Here is a 17,924-nt window from a genome sequence, read left to right as displayed (position 1 = left end):
ATAACTGAGCTCAGTGTGTTTGGAGTAAACACTTAAGCTGATCATTCGGTGAGTGAGTTTCTGCCTCCCACGTGCTTGAGGTAAAGGCTTCATTGTTTTCTGTTTGTGTGCATGTTTGCTGCTGCACTCAAGCAGTGGCCTGAGCAAATAATGTGTCTGCACTTTGCACTTCTTAACACCCACCTCTACTGTATCGAGGTTTCTCATAAAAAAAACAACAACCCTACATTGCATTTTCACAAGTGAGACATTGCATTTTCTAACCCAGTGCATCAAGAATGCAGAAAGTGCAACCTTTGATTTAAACTTGTGTGTCATCATTTTGATATAACTGACAGATAGATAGATAGATAGATAGATAGATAGATAGATAGATAGATAGATAGATAGATAGATAGATAGATAGATAGATAGATAGATAGATAGATAGATAGATAGATAGATAGATAGATAGATAGATAGATAGAAAGTGCATTACAAAAAATATGTACACTATAAATGTAAGAAAAACAACTGCATGATGGTATAATACAAAAATAAGGGGTCTTTTGTGTGCCTGACACTGAATGAAGAGTCATTTTTCAGTTTTAGAGAGGACAGTAGGAATGATTTCCTGAAGTGTTCTTGTCTCAGTTACTCATTTGACACTGAGACTCATCTGAATCTTAGTTTCTCCTGCCAAAGACAGCAGGGTCAGAATTTGGGGTTAAACAGCATGAAACGTGGCTGCATCCCTGCTGGTTCAGACTAGTGGTGGTGGTGCAGTGGGGTGGGGATATTTTCTCAGCACAAACCAGCTTGTTACTAATTTTGCCCATACCTTTTTCAACATTGTACCAAACATTTGATGGCTACTTCCAGTAGGATAATGTGCCATGTCATTAAGTAAAAATCAACTGCTGAACATCACAGTGATTTCTTTGTACTCACATGGCCTCCACAGAGATGCAGTGGAACGGAAGAACAAGATGATATCGTCTCTATATGGACCAAACATCCTGTTGAATCTGTGCCATGAAGAGTTAAGGCAGTTCTGAAGGCAAATGCTGTCCAACTAAGTACTAGAAAGGTTTACCTGATAAACTGGGGTACATTGGGACTGACTCTTGTGGCCGTTAGAGTAGGACGTAATTTTTTTTAGCTCTAGCTCTAGCTAATTGCTTTGTGCTAAAGTGGAAACTCTTACTTCTAAGTTTATGGATATGCAAGTGCAGTTGTATTTGGGTGGTTTATGCTGATGCCTCACAACAAATAGGCTCAGAGTTCAACTCTCAGCTGGATGGTGCCCTTTTACATGGATTCTGCATGTTTTTCCACTGTCGGCTGAAATTGATGCCATGGATGTGAGTTAGAGAGTGTGCAGTTGGTGCTGTGATGGACTGGCTCTGGATCTGTCCATGGTGTATCCTGCCCTGTTTTTCAGCCAATGACAGCTGAGATTATGCTCCAGCCTGTCTGTGACCCTGAACCGTATAAGCAATTAAGAAAATGGATGGAGTGGATGGATTGACTGTGCGATCGTTGTGCATAGTTGTTACATGCGCCTGGCCTGGTTTTAAAAAACCAAGCATTTGCTTGAACAATTACGGAAAAACTCAGTGTTTACCATTCAAACAAAGGGCAACAGCTGATCAAGTGTTTTGCTTTCCTGAGAAACTGATTCTTTTATCTCTAATCAAATCTTATTTTGTTGATAAGGCGTAACTTTCCTTTTCATAAAAACATTTTCCTTCATCCAGTATTAGGTTTGGTTTTCACACCTCTGAAATACTGCCTACACCTTTGATTTTTTTTTTTCCCCCAGTAAGTCAAACAGAAAAGTGAATCTCACACAAAAAAGGGGAAATTCATTTCATTTACGGCCTCAAGATAACCTTTTTCTACCTATAAATCATTGCCAGTAGAATTCATACTGAAAGCCAGATTTCAGATTATTTTCTGCTGCTGGATTATACTGCCAGAGAAAGCTTACTGCAAGTTTCTCTTAGCTGTGTTCTTGAATTAAATGAGTTTATCTACTAATATTGGTGGTTTTGAATGCAAGCCAACATGCAAATCTCCAGATTTATGATGACAGCTTTACAAGATATGCCTTAAATCTGATAAAACGGGAGAACACCGGTGTACCACAAGGCTGTGTGATGAGCCCTTTCCTCTACTCCCTCTTCACCCACGACTGCAGACCTGCTGATGGTTCCAACACCATCATTAAGTTTGCAGATGACACCACGGTGATTGGCCTCATCAGTGACAACGATGAGGCCGCCTACAGGGAGGAGGTGGATCGTCTGGCTGAGTGGTGCGACAGAAACAACCTGCTGCTTAACACCGAGAAGACCAAGGAGCTCATCGTGGACTACAGGAGGAATGCTGACCCACATCCACCCATCCACATTAAGGGGACGGCTGTGGAGCGTGTGAGCAGCTTCAAGTTCCTGGGAGTCCACATCTCCGAGGATCTCACCTGGACGACCAACTGCTCCAAGCTGGTCAAGAAGACTCACCAGCGCCTCTTCTTCTTGAGGACTCTGAGGAAGAACCACCTGTCCTCAGACACCCTGGTGAACTTCTATCGCTGCACCATCGAGAGCATCCTGACCAACTGTATAACAGTCTGGTACGGGAACTGCTCTGCCTCGGACCGGAAGGCGTTGCAGAGGGTCGTGAAAACTGCCCAGCGCATCGCCGGAGCACCACTTCCTGCCATAAAAGACATCTACAGGAAGCGGTGTCTGAAAAGGGCTGGGAAAATCATCAAAGACCCCAGTCACCCATCACATGGACTCTTCACCCTCCTGCCCTCTGGGAGGCGCCACAGGAGCCTCCGGACTAAGACCACCAGGTACCGGAACAGCTTCTTCCCCACAGCTGTCAGACTCCTGAACTCTGCCTCCTGACATCTGACCCACGTTAAACTCATGGACTGAACATACACACACCCACAATGGACAACTGTACCCTCAAACACAATAATAACATGGAGTGAACCACCACTCACAACCACTAGCACTTTATATAGCCTCTGTAGAAACTATCTACACCCTCACTTATCTTAACTGCACTACTGTATAGCTCTGTGTAAATAATCATTCTGTACATTCGATAATCTTTAATCCTACAACTGTTTACAACTTGCATAGTTCCCATTTCTGTATAACAGTATATCCCAGATTCTGTAAAGTTATTTATTTCATATTCTGTATAGTTTTTCATATTTATATCCTGTTCATATCCTGTACATAGCTTGTACTCATTACAGCCTGTACATACTTATAGTTATAGAATATTCACAACATACTTCATACCGTGTACATTATAACATACCATAATAGACCCATTTCTGTAATATACTCACATATCTATATTATTGCTAATATATATTGTAATATATCTATATCACTAAAGCACTTCTGGATGGATGCAAACTGCATTTCGTTGCCCTGTACCTGTGCATGTGCAATGACAATAAAGTTGAATTCTATTCTATTCTATTCTAAAATGAAAGTTAAAAAAATACATTTCTCTTCATGTCTTTCCTGCCTGTTTTTGCCACAACCACTGAGTTTTCTGTCAGTTGCTTCGGATGCTGCCACCCCCCTTTCCTGTACCTGCTGCTCCTTAGCCTTCTTGTTCCTGACCGAGCTTCTGTTTGTTTTTTGTTTTGTTCACTTGAGATTTACCTTCTTGTTGGCATAGCCTCTAACACTGTTTTATTTTTTTCCTGAAATACTCACCTCAGAAAAAAGGTGAACTATTTTAGTTTATTTCCATCACCCTTTCCACAAACCTGTCAATATTGGTCTACTTGTCAGTTTCCATATCACGACTGCAGCTTTTGTTCCTCTCGCGCTCTAATGGGAAGCAAAAAAGTCTTTGACATCTCAGAGCAACCATGTCAGTTTAAGTAAACAACTCTAACTCTAAACTCTAAACATTTTCCAGCGAGCAGTAAATCTTCACTGCAGAAGCAAAAAGAGACTAAGAGGTTTCGCTCTTTTGTCCAAACTTTAAGAAGGCACTGCCCTCCTGTGGCTGTGAGTGACAACAACACAGCTTTTTATCTACCCTTCAACCTCGTTTCAATTATTTTGTGAGTCTGCGCTCTCGAGAAACAATCCAGTATGCTAATATGTGCTAATATGCAGAGAAAAAAACAGGACCTAGGCGAGGAAACTAGGTTGTTGCAGAGGAATAATAGCAGCTGCAGATCATGAAATACAAGCAGTCGTAAGCAAAACAGATGAAACTATGTAGAAAACCTGGTAACAGATTAGTATTATGAATATGTTATCAAAGTGTTGCATCATTCTCTTACTGGACACTTTATTAGTTGCACCTTCCTAATGCTATGGACCAACTTTTGCCTTCAGACCTGCTTTAATTCTTCATGGCGTAGATTTAACAAAGTGCTAGAAATGTTTCTCAGAGCTTTTGGTCCACATTGGCATGACAGCATCACACAGTCGCCAACCAAGAAAATACCCCACACAATTACACCACCACCAGAACCATTGGTGGATCCATGCCTTCATGTTATTCTGATCCCACTGTCTGAATGTCACAGCAGAAATTAACACTCATTGGATCAGAAAATATTTTTCCAATCATCCGTTGCCCAGTTTTGATGAGCCTGTGTTAGCCTCAGTTTCCCGTCCATAGAGGACAGGAGTGCTCAGCTAAGAACAGGAAGATTTCTGCTGACTGGGTGCTTGATGGTGTGGGTCTTCTGCTTCAAGCTTCCATTGTGCATTCAGAGATGCTCTTCTGCAGGCTTTGGATGTAACGAGTGTAGTTTGAGTTAGTGTTGCTTTCCTATCAGCTCAAAGCAGTCTAGAAATCCTCCTCTGATCTCCAGCAAAGGATTTCTACCAAAAAACAGCCACTCATGGATATTTTATGTTTTTTAGACCATGCTCTGCACATCTTACAGGTGGTTGGTCAGGCACAGACACAGGAGAGGAGGCAGAATTAACTTTAAACAAAAAGCAAGTTTTCATTAGGGCTGATGTGACGTGAAACATAAAACAAAGCACGAAACAAACTTGAGCAAGCAACTAAACTGAAGGCAATGACAAAACTAAGGAATCTATGAATAAACTGTGACACTGTGACTAGATTATGACGACAATGAATGCTATGAAAACTGTGAGTACTAAGAACACAATGACATCTACGACTGGACACGGGGAAGGTAACACGGACTACTAGACAGAGGACTTAAATACACACGAGGTGATCAGGGGAAGTGGAGACACAGGAGGACACAGCTGAGACACAATAACAAAAACTAAAACTAAGGAACCAAGAAAAATAAAGCAGGAAACGTGGACATGACATGAGCAACATGAAAACACACAGACAGAAAATACATGACGCAGAAGACTGGGACAGACTTACACCAGGGGACATGAAGAGACTCGTAACTATAGAGACATGAAAGAATCTAAACTATACTGCAACTCAAGGTAACAATAATAATACTAAGACTTGGTCAAAGGAGCTTGCAAAGAAAAGCGTCTGGACTTCTTTAAGTTGCTTGAAGACGTTTCACCTCTCATCCGAGAAGCTTCTTCAGTTCTAAGGTCAAATGGTGGAGAGTCCCAGATATAAACCTAGTGGGAGTGACCCCCCACAGAGGGACAAAAGGACCCCCTGATGATCCTCTAATCGCCTGAGCCAAGGTGGGAAACTGGGCGTGGGTCCCAATCAGCCAGAGTTTCGGGTGTGTTCATTGTGAAACCTGGCCCCACCTTATCATGCGAATTCCTGAGGTCAGATGGCCCAGGATGTGAGTGGGCGTTAAGGCGTCTCGGAAGGGATCTCAAAACTGGATTATAGATGGCAGAGAGTTGGTGTCGTAACGTGGGGCCAGGTTTCACAATGAACACACCCGAAACTCTGGCTGATTGGGACCCACGCCCAGTTTCCCACCTTGGCTCAGGCGATTAGAGGATCATCAGGGGGTCCTTTTGTCCCTCTGTGGGGGGTCACTCCCACTAGGTTTATATCTGGGACTCTCCACCATTTGACCTTAGAACTGAAGAAGCTTCTCGGATGAGAGGTGAAACGTCTTCAAGCAACTTAAAGAAGTCCAGACGCTTTTCTTTGCAAGCTCCTTTGACTACGATGACCTGGATGACTGAGAACCTTCACAGACATAATACTAAGACTTAACATAATTTCATAAATAGCCCAATAATATAAAATAACTCATTAACCCTTAACTTAAGAATAGCACATGGATAGAACACAATGTAAAAATAAGAAAACAATAAAAAAAATAATACAAAATGCTGGGTCAGAGTGTTATGGTGCAACGTGGGGGACTCAAGCGCAGGACTCCAGGATTGACTGCACACAAGAATTTATTTACAGAAGTCACCGGGTGTATATACAGGTAGTGCAGGGCAGTGCTATATACAACAAAGTGGGGGACGGGGCTCCAGGGAAATCCAAGGGGTGATCACTCGCTCTCCGATTCTCCGCACACGACCGTGGGTCCACTCTTCACACTCGACACAAAGATTCACACAGGGGAGGTATCCAGGAGGTCTGTAGACAGGAAACAGGGCTTAATTACAAGATTCTCAATAGATTCTCAACTTTGCTGTGCTGTGCTGTGCTGTGCTGTGCTGTGCTGTGCTGTGCTGTGCTGTGCTGTGCTGTGCTGTGCTGTGCTGTGCTGTGCTGTGCTGTGCTGTAGCTTTGACTCTCACTGACTCATGGCAGACAACGATCCAGCAAAGACCAGCAGTCTCCTCCTGGCTTAAATGCAGATCGCCTTAATGGGCATCAGGTGTGTTCCTCCTCCGTGGGCGTGGGCCGAGGGCGTGAACCCACAATGAGTTCCGCCCCGGTGACAGAAAGGTGGAAAGAGAGAACGAGAGACAAGAAATGGTAGAAAAGGCTGATCAGCGTCCCGCTGACCCCCCAGGCCGTGACACACAGACCCAGCCCCTCACACTTCCCCATTCTGATTCTCACTTTGAACATAGTTGAATCTACATTTACATGCCTAACGCGACTGTGCTGGCGAGCAGATATAGGACCCAAATGAAGGACAAGGCTAGGCTAACAGTTTTAATGCTATCAACTCATAAGAATAGCATTTTAGAGCAGCAAATCTAAGAAGAAGGAATTTTTAGGAAAACACAGGGACCTGGACAAGACCAAAAAAAAGAACAGGGAAAGCCTCGCACAGTATACACACACACACACACAGGATAATAATAGGGGGGAACTCAGTTTAGGATAAAACACACTATGACTGTGGAGGAAGTTAAACTACACACAAGACACGGAGACAAAGAATCACCAAAATAAAACAGGAAGAGAGACATGACTGACTGCGAGACAAGATTAACTTGGCATAACAAAACCAGGGAGCATGAAAGACAAAAATACAAAGACAAGACCAGAGGATCAGACTGAGAACACAAAAGGAACTGACTAAATTAATCTAACAATCAGCTTCCTTTAAAAAAAGAAAAAAGGAAAAGGCTAGCACTGTTTTCATGATTTTTAAATATAATGATTGAGAAGCATGTTTTCAAGTGCAGTGACCAATTAAAATCACATAGTGTTCTAAACTTATCATTTACAAACTACAACAATATAACTCTGATTGTTCCAAAATATAACCATGCCCACAATTGAAGCACATCAGAAACTGCCTCTAACCTGCCATCTGCTGGTCAAGTTGTGTTACAACATGTAATAAAAATGAGTGTGAGAGAAAGATGCTGAATGAAGCTGTGAGGTGCAACAAACTGATGGGTCACAGAGAAGCACTTCAACCTCCTTTAACAAGAGCAAGCATCCATCAGTTTAATGGAAACAGTGTAGAGGAAGTGGGTGCTCCCTCAATCATCGATTCATTTAACATCTTCAGAACAATCTGGGTACAAAGTTCCTGAGCTTCTTCTGGGCTTCAGCAGAATCCATATACCTGTTATCCTGGTGTCTCATTTTAGCAGCCTTTGCAAGTCTCCCTGCTGCCTGTGAATGACGGGCTACAGTTTCTAGTTTTCACCCACTGGTAGGTCCATCAGGGAGTCTTCCAAAAATAGCAGGAGTGCTGAGAGCAGATCTGTTACAGTGTGGATATGGAGAGGACCAAAGCCAGGCTTATGGAAACGAAAGGTAACCTTCATTAAAACATCATCAATTTTAAGGAAAAGGGGTTAGGAAGGCGATAAGGTGTACGGGCTTGGTGTCAGGGGAAAGGGGTGTTGACTCTGAAGGTTGTGTGTGTGTGTGTTGTGTGAGTGATTGAAGTGTAGTGGCAGGCAGGGGGACTGAGGGAGGGGCTGACAAGGCTTGGCTGCCCCAAGAGCACACTCTCACAGTGGGATCAGAGACACTACAGATAGAGACGTCGCCCTCCCGGCCTCACTCATCGCTCACTGGACCTTAAAAAAATTTGGATTCCTAACTGAGTTGTTATCCAGAGTGAGAGCTATCCTCACTCAAGGACAGTTTTCTTTAATGCCCTGCATTAATGTTACTTTGTGCCTCTGCTTTTACCGATTCCCTGAGGCACAAAGTGACATTAATGCAGGGCATTAAAGAAAACTGTCCTTCAAAGTAAAACAGGAAGTCCAAAGGCAAAACAGTGTACACTAAGGTAAGGTCCACACTGGATCTAAGCACAGTGGATGAGTAACAAGACATGATTGCAAAACTGAAACTAAGCACAAGAATATTCATAAAATAGAAACCAAAGATTTGAAATGTTACGAGAAGTAAAACTAATAAAATACTGAAATAACAGAGAAATTCCAAACAGGAAACAAGAGCACAGGATCAACTGTGAAACCAAATACAAACCATGATTACAAGAACTCAGGACAGGAACTAAAAACCAGGGACGAGGATACCAACTTCAAATGACAGCTAATTAAACTTTTTTTTGCTTTTATGGGAAGAGTGACAAAACCTTTGAAATCCACTGCATATATTTGTCTCTTTTAGTCATATATTTCTTATATTCTCATATTTACTTCTCCAAAAACTGCTGACATTACACCGAGGCTGTACCGTGCTTTCATAATGAGGGGGACCATCAGAGGGGGAACCATGCCATCCTCCTGGGAAGAGCTGAGGAGAACCCCAGACGAGGGGTCACTCAGCAGCCACGGAGCAGAAGCCACAGGGGGCTGAGTGGTAAAGCTTCACAGGAGTGACCGGTCTACCACAACTGCAGGCTTCACGTGCCTCAGTTAAGGTCAGACTTCATGATTCAACAATAAGAAAGACACAAGGCTCCTTAATACCGAGACATGTCAAAAAACACCTTGACCTTTAGACTTTTGGTGAAATGTTCTGTGGATATGACGAGACAAAAGCTGAACTCTTTGGAAGGTTCGAGTTCCGCCGTGTCTGCAACCAACCCTGCGTTTCATTTAAAGAGTATCAGACCAACAGCCAAACATGGTGGTGGTAGCATGATGGACCTGAAAGTCTCACCATAATTGATGGAACCGTGAATTCTGCTGTCTGTTCTGTTCATGCCCTGAAACTCAAGAGTGCAGGGGAGCTGGACAATGATCAGAAACACCACCAGCAAGTCCACCTCTGAATGCCTTAAAATTTTTTAGAGTGGGCTAGTGACTCCAAAATTTAACAGCCTGTCCATGCTCGAAAACACTCCAGTATGACTGAATGAAAACAATTCTACAGATAAGCGCATGCAGAATTCCTCCACAGTAATGACAGTGGGGACGAGGGCTGAAACACTCATTGCCATATACTGCAAACACTTGATTGCAGTTTGTGCTGCCAGTGGTGGCACAACCAGGTAGTAGGTTTAAGGGACAATAGCGTTTTGCTCCTTTTTCACTTAATAAATGAAATTATCATTTAAAAACTGCATTTTCTATTTACTCAGATTATCTTTAAAAAAAAATCTTTATTTGGAATGGACAGGAAAAATCCATCAACATAGCAATACAGGGAGTGCAGAATTATTAGGCAAATGAGTATTTTGTCCACATCATCCTCTTCATGCATGTTGTCCTACTCCAAGCTGTATAGACTCGAAAGCCTACTACCAATTAAGCATATTAGGTGATGTGCATCTCTGTAATGAGAAGGGGTGTGGTCTAATGACATCAACACCCTATATCAGGTGTGCATAATTATTAGGCAACGTCCTTTCCTTTGGCAAAATGGGTCAAAAGAAGGACTTGACAGGCTCAGAAAAGTCAAAAATAGTGAGATATCTTGCAGAGGGATGCAGCAGTCTCAAAATTGCAAAGCTTCTGAAGCGTGATCATCGAACAATCAAGCGTTTCATTCAAAATAGTCAACAGGGTCGCAAGAAGCGTGTGGAAAAACCAAGGCGCAAAATAACTGCCCATGAACTGAGAAAAGTCAAGCGTGCAGCTGCCAAGATGCCACTTGCCACCAGTTTGGCCATATTTCAGAGCTGCAACATCACTGGAGTGCCCAAAAGCACAAGGTGTGCAATACTCAGAGACATGGCCAAGGTAAGAAAGGCTGAAAGACGACCACCACTGAACAAGACACACAAGCTGAAACGTCAAGACTGGGCCAAGAAATATCTCAAGACTGGTTTTTCTAAGGTTTTATGGACTGATGAAATGAGAGTGAGTCTTGATGGGCCCGTGGCTGGATTGGTAAAGGGCAGAGAGCTCCAGTCCGACTCAGACGCCAGCAAGGTGGAGGTGGAGTACTGGTTTGGGCTGGTATCATCAAAGATGAGCTTGTGGGGCCTTTTCGGGTTGAGGATGAAGTCAAGCTCAACTCCCAGTCCTACTGCCAGTTTCTGGAAGACACCTTCTTCAAGCAGTGGTACAGGAAGAAGTCTGCATCCTTCAAGAAAAACATGATTTTCATGCAGGACAATGCTCCATCACACGCGTCCAAGTACTCCACAGCGTGGCTGGCAAGAAAGGGTATAAAAGAAGAACAACTAATGACATGGCCTCCTTGTTCACCTGATCTGAACCCCATTGAGAACCTGTGGTCCATCATCAAATGTGAGATTTACAAGGAGGAAAAACAGTACACCTCTCTGAACAGTGTCTGGGAGGCTGTGGTTGCTGCTGCACGCAATGTTGATGGTGAACAGATCAAAACACTGACAGAATCCATGGATGGCAGGCTTTTGAGTGTCCTTGCAAAGAAAGGTGGCTATATTGGTCGCTGATTTGTTTTTGTTTTGTTTTTGAATGTCAGAAATGTATATTTGTGAATGTGGAGATGTTATATTGGTGTCACTGGTAAAAATAAATGATTGAAATGGGTATATATTTGTTTTTTGTTAAGTTGCCTAATAATTATGCACAGTAATAGTCACCTGCACACACAGATATCCCCCTAAAATAGCTAAAACTAAAAACAAACTAAAAACTACTTCCAAAAACATTCAGCTTTGATATTAATGAGTTTTTTGGGTTCATTGAGAACATGGTTGTTGTTCAATAATAAAATTATTCCTCAAAAATACAACTTGCCTAATAATTCTGCACTCCCTGTACACTGTAAAAACGATAACTAGCAATTGTTGATTTCACTAAAGTTTTTAAATTAAACTGACTTAGAAATAAAACTTTCCATTTACAACCTAAAAAAGCTTGTCTACCCAACAAATTTCTTTCATTGTTGTCCTAACTAAGATTTTCTAGACAGCATAACAAAGATTATCAACTTTTGAGCAGAGTTTCTGAGTCAAGTTGGGAACCAGTGGGAAACCCCGTAGATGACTGGCACATGTGGTCTGAACAAGTTTGAACTAAACCAAACGGACTTTCAACTGAGCCTGAGCAGACCTGAGCTGTGTGATAGTGGTTTACCATGTGTTCTAGACTAAAAACCTCCTAAGAAAATTTGAACCATCGTGGCTAGATTTGGATGTAAAATGCAATTTTTCGACCATTGAGGATTTTCACTTCTGCAGTTTTGGACAGGTGCTGGAGCTGCCGACCATTTACCCTAGCAGGTAAGCTAACTACATGTGTTATTAAGGTTTTCTACAAGCGCCTAGGCTGCATCCTCCTGAGGACCCGGGAGGATGGAACTAGTAAAACACTGAAAAAGGCCAACTATAGCATTTTTAAGTTATCTAAGTGACTTAATTGACCCCCCCCCCCTTGGCTAGCTATCGAGCTGGTGGGTAACAGACGTCTCCGAAAGCGTCGGAGCACTTTTGCAAGTATATGTTGTCTTAATAAACTGAACAGATATTAGCAATTTACACAGCTACATTAACGCCTGAAAATATCTTAAAAGTTTATTTTGTGACCCAGAAAGAGTAATATTAAAACTAATTCCACAGATAGAATTTGCACATGCGCAATAAGGATCGGGGAGTCCGATCCGTAACTTTTTTCTCTCGTTTTTTTTCTACATTATATTGAAATGTTTCAATATTGCAAACATTTTAAGAGATGCTTATTATAAGGAGGACATATTTCTCGGACGCATTTAGAGGAGTCCACTATGAATTTGGGCAGCCTTCGTCGCGCCGCTGTGTCGTAATCGGGCTACAAGCAGCCTCTGAAGGTTTTAGCTCAGAGAAAGACTTCAGTAGATTCATTGCTGGACATCTCTATAATGACTTTACTGTGAAATGGGAAAATGTTGTATTTTGTTTCTTTCGAAGGCAAAAAAAAGAAGATGTTTACTTTATAATAAACTTATTAGTTATCTTAGCTAAATTTTATTTTCACAAATGCAAATACAGTAACAAAAAACCTAATTTTAAACATTACTATAATGATGTTTTATGTTACATAAAATTGATTAGTGGATCACTTAACAAAAAGGCTATGAAAACTATTACCATTTGTAGTAATTACAAATTATTTGAATGTATGTAATTCTTTGTATTACACCCCCTGGCATGTGTTAATTTTGTTCTGATTGTATACATGTTCTGTGTACTGTTTCTTAATAAAGTTTAATATTTAAAAAAATAAAAAAAAGGTTTTAGCTCAGAGTAGTGGCCAGCGCAAAAAGTAATGTTTAATGTTAAACACTCTGAAATTCAGACAGACATCACTAAATGACGGTATCTCACACTGGCTTTTTACAGCACTTCTGCCATGGTAAAACTTATTAGCTTATTACCCGTTTTGTAACCAGTTTCAATGTTATCTTTGCATGAAAACGTTATGTTAACCTTGACAACAAACTGGGCCAAGCACGCGTTGTCATGGAGACGCTTTCATGGGTCGGTGTAGGATATGTGCGCCAATTATATGACAGTGATATAAGTAACTTGCATATTGTCTAATATTGTTTTTTCACTTTTTCAATAGTCACCGTTTATCCGGTGCAGCACTGTTACTTTAAAGTAATGTTTAAAGCTGACTTGACAGTTTGTCAGCTGGTGTAAGATTGCCTAATGTACTGTAAGTTAATGTCACACGCAAATTAAAGTTGTACTTCATGCTCTGTATTATAAGATTGCTACATTTTCAGAGCTTTTTACATAATGGGGAAGGAGACAATATTAAAGGAATGATTGTGTGTTGTTGATGTATACTGTGTTACAGATAGTATTAATTTTTCTATAGTTATTGCATTTTTTTATCATAGTAACAAAAAAATGTTTGAATTCAAGCTTGCATTTATGTTACATGTCATGTATGTTATCAATCATATACTTGATATAGTAGACAAGTGGTCATATGTAAGTTAATATGATTCCTTACATATTTTTTTCATGATGTCTCTGGTTTTGGCTTGTTGATGTATTCAGCTCCTGCATCTATGGATTCCTTCTGTGTGTTAGATATGGATGTTTTATCTCATTGCAAAAGTGCTTTTGGCAAAATTGACTATGTCTCTTGTGTTTCAGGGGTGGAGTTCATGCAGTGCCGATTTTGCAAATTCACAAGCTCCAGTCAAGAGACTCTTTTGAAACATTTCCGCCTTCATCACGGACAAGGTGCACATTGGCCATGCATTCACACAGACTTTGTATGTGTATTTAAAACACCTGGAGCATTACGATCACACCTCTCAAGGTCACACTCAATAGTAAAAATCCACAAAAATTCCACATTTCAGTGTGAACATAATATATATTTGCATATTGATACTGTTTTTTGTGGAGGGTGTTTCTATTCCTGTGCAAAATGTGTATTCATGAGAGATTTTTGAAGTAGGTTTTGCGGTTGATAACACAGTCAGGCATATAACATGGTGCAGACTGTACAAGGCAGCTACCCAGAAATTTTCTGTGCTGAATAAATGGCAATATTTTGGTTATTGTCTTGTTTAGATATCTGAAGAATTTCATCGGATCACAAGCAAAGACCTCCTGGGGACGTTCAATGCATCCCTGGACAAATTTGTGCCTGGCCTGCTGAAACTATACCGGTCTAAGAAGGGAGCTCTTGGTGAGGAGATGGAAGACATCTTGGATAAACTTGATGAACAGGTAAGTGCTCCTTTACCTGACATTTTTAGAAGAGAGTATACCTTTGTCATAACAGAAAAAAATGTTGGCTTCAGCCAAAACACATCAATGGAAATGAATGTCATCAGTCATTACTTTGTTTTTATTTGGCGGTATTTTATTTAATTTGTAAAAAGAAAGTAAAATTGTTAAAATGGTGTTTTGTTTTTTTAAGTTTTACATGTTGCTGGGCCTGATCTGTATTTTATTTTCATTACTATAAGAGTTCTGATTTTGCATTGTGTGTAGGTACACCACGTTACTATACTAATTTAAATGCTTGTTTTCCACTGAATGCTCTTTAGACATCTGACATTGTGTCCCACCAAAAGACAGCAGCACTGAGAGGCCTGCCCATTTTCCTCGGAGAGGATGCAACACAGGTTTTCCTGAAGTGCTTAGTAAGTACAAAAAAGTAATGCAAGAAAAACTAGTTGCTATGAGATGTTTTTAAAAGATGATTTAATCCAAAATGGAAATGTACACTTCCTCAGTGCAGTCCAGATAATTTTATGGTGAGGATTGCAGTTGTCATAACTCTCGCTGCTTTTTTTTCTGCTGAGGAGCACCTGGGCATTGTTAGTGGGTGTTCAACAGCAGAAAATATTTTTGTACAAAACTCATCACAAGGTTGGTTGGTGAAAGATATTGTGCCGTTAATTAAAGGAAAATAAGCTTTTTCTTTTTAAAACCTCCATGAGTCAAATGAGCATCATGGTATAGAGGTTAAAGTTAAGATCTTTAGAAATGTATTTTGTCTTTAATTTTTCTTAGCTTTCAATAATTCATATTTTACTTTTCTTCTCTTCAGGACACTGACATTTTGGAACCAGTGTTGAACGGTGCATCAGTTGCCATCCTCACCATCCTGCAAGATGACGATGCCGATACGTCTGTGCGAGAACATGCTGTTGTGTTGGAAGGGGACATCGTGCTACATAACATTCCAGACCTCTCTACTGCCTTGGCATACCTCTTTGGCCTTCTGTATGCCCTCAACATTGATTATCCAAAGCAGATGAGTTTACCTTTGAAGCAATTCAGGTCATCTTTTTTGAACTCGGTGGCTCTCGATGCTCACAGCGCATAAGGTCTCTAAAAACAAAGCTTTTGCTGTGACTGTTAACGGGGAAGCCAGACATGAGTTTAACTTGTTCTTAAACATGTTTAAGTGCATTGTAGAGTCATGTAAAAAAACAAAACAAAACCCAGTAGTTCAACCCCTTTCCCTCTATATAATCGTTCATTTTACCTGATAGTTCACTGTTCATTGATGGTAACATTTCTAATAACTTTTGACTTCTGTAGTTCATCATAGTGAGCCCATGTAAAATGTCAATGTCTGGGTACAAAGGCAATTGTTTGTTGCACTACCCTATTTAGTGTGCAATAGTTAAGTTAAGCTTTTACAGGACAGTCAGGGTGTGAACGTGAATGACTAAGCTGCTGGACACTTTTCTTTTTTTCTGGACTCTGGAATTTTAATGTCTCTGCTGGGGTGCTCAAAGCACCCTAAAGAAACTGGCAACACGTTTTTTTCTGTTTGTTTGCTTTTTTACAGAAATTCACCCCACTGCCCATGACCTTCTGAAATATACTGAAAGCACTGTTGAAAAAAATAGATACGTTTTTACATAACATTCAGTTGTGCTTTGTTTTATTCTATATCTGTTTGAGTGTTTTTTCAAGTACGATAACAGCATACATTTTTCTTTATTAATATTGGTAAATTTTCAACTCACTGGAGTAAGAATTGTATGATTATTCAACAAGAATATCTGTGTTTGGTGAATTTAGGAATACATGGCCTTGGAGGGAATGATTGTATGTTAATTCAACAGGAATATCTTTGTTTGGTGAAGGCAGAAATACATGGCATTGAAACCAGAATTTCTTTGTTAGACTTACAGGATTATCCTAATTAGGTGAACAAGTAGATCCAAGTTGGCAGAACATGAAAATATTAGTTAAGTCAACTACAGTTGGCAGAAGTTGAGAAAACTCAAAAATCTCTTGCATCATGTTGCCTTGAAATTTTAAGTTTTCTCAACTTTTTCTTTTTTACAGTGTATATGAATAAGATGAAAACAGAGTCCTTCTTCCAGGTTTTTAGAGTTAAGTCCAGGAGAGCAAATGATAAACACAGTGATCGGCAAGTGCATGTTATCCTCTAATGGATATTACTAGGAGAGTTGCCTGATAACAAAGTTCTACGAGGTTCATATGTTCTCCAGAAGGGGACTCATATTACATAAAGGTAGGACACATTATATGGAGCTATAAACATGAACTGGGGGGTTGCCCATGCTGCTGTCATGGAGGGAAAAAAGTAGGGAAAAAAGTAAATAAAATACATTGTTACGGCCTTGAGCCTTGGAGGAAGTGAGACTGCCTTTTTTGTTCATGCAAATCCAAGTGTGCTGGGACTCGTGGATGGTTGGTTACTTGGAGACCTGTGCCTGCGCCGCTCCTTCCGCTCGAACCCCAGTCGCTCTCAGTTAGCTCCCCCGTAGCACTGCTCTTTATTGTGTTTAAATGAATATGTATAGGTTCATTAACATATGACGTCTTACACAGGCATACATATGAACAAAGAGTACCAGTCTGTGTATACGTGTAGGTGTGCGTGTGTGTGTATGTATGTGTGCGCAGGTGTGTGTGTGTGGTCAAGATGTGACCTTGTGAACGACTCCCCAAAGCTGGTGCTAGGAGCCCAGCGGTCCGCCTAAACAAAGGTCTCTTATACTAAAACAGATACAGAGCAGGTGTCCTCCTATACCATAAATCAGTCAGAGAAGGTAAGGCAAAAAACCCTTTATTTTACTCAAGTTTCGTGTGGGGGCTTGTGTATGTTACTCCCCTCTTGTCGCCTAGCAGAGGGGGGGCTCGTCCATTTGGAGCCCGAGGAGAAGGCTCGGGTCAGGCGAGCTTAATTAGAGCTCGAGATCAGAAGGTTGGAGATAGAGGCAGATAAAGCAGTGAGGCTGCGTAAGCTGGAACTGGAGTCTCAAGCCTCATCTGTCTCCGCTGATCGTCCAGATTAACAATGGTCAGAAATTAGATAAGTAGGTTACAAAAGTACAAGTAACAGTGAGATCAAATAAAGTTAGCTCTTGTCGGGGTCATTAATATTATCCAATTGTTCCAAATTTGGTAGAATTTACCTTTTGATTTCTTAATAGATATGTCAGTTTTTCTATCCTAAATATCTCTAAAATGATCCCAAACCAATCATCCAGGGTAGGCTGGACTGGGCTTAACCATCTTCTTGTAATTGTTTTCTTACTTGCCACCAAGAATAATTGCACCAGCTTAATCTCACTCCTACATTCCAGAAAAGGGACCAGACCCACATATAGAACCTCAAAATCTAGAGGTATTTGAGCGTTAAAGACTGTGCTTAAGGAGGCCCGGACAGCCATCCAGAAATTTTTTAACCTGGGACAGTCCCAAAAGACACGAAAATGATTAGCAACAGTCGAGCCGCATTGTC

The sequence above is a fragment of the Astatotilapia calliptera genome, chromosome 15 (assembly GCF_900246225.1).
Source record: "Astatotilapia calliptera chromosome 15, fAstCal1.2, whole genome shotgun sequence".
Classification (NCBI taxonomy): domain Eukaryota; kingdom Metazoa; phylum Chordata; class Actinopteri; order Cichliformes; family Cichlidae; genus Astatotilapia; species Astatotilapia calliptera.
The sequence above is the reverse complement of the archived record's forward strand: the minus strand, read 5'-3'. Positions refer to the sequence as shown.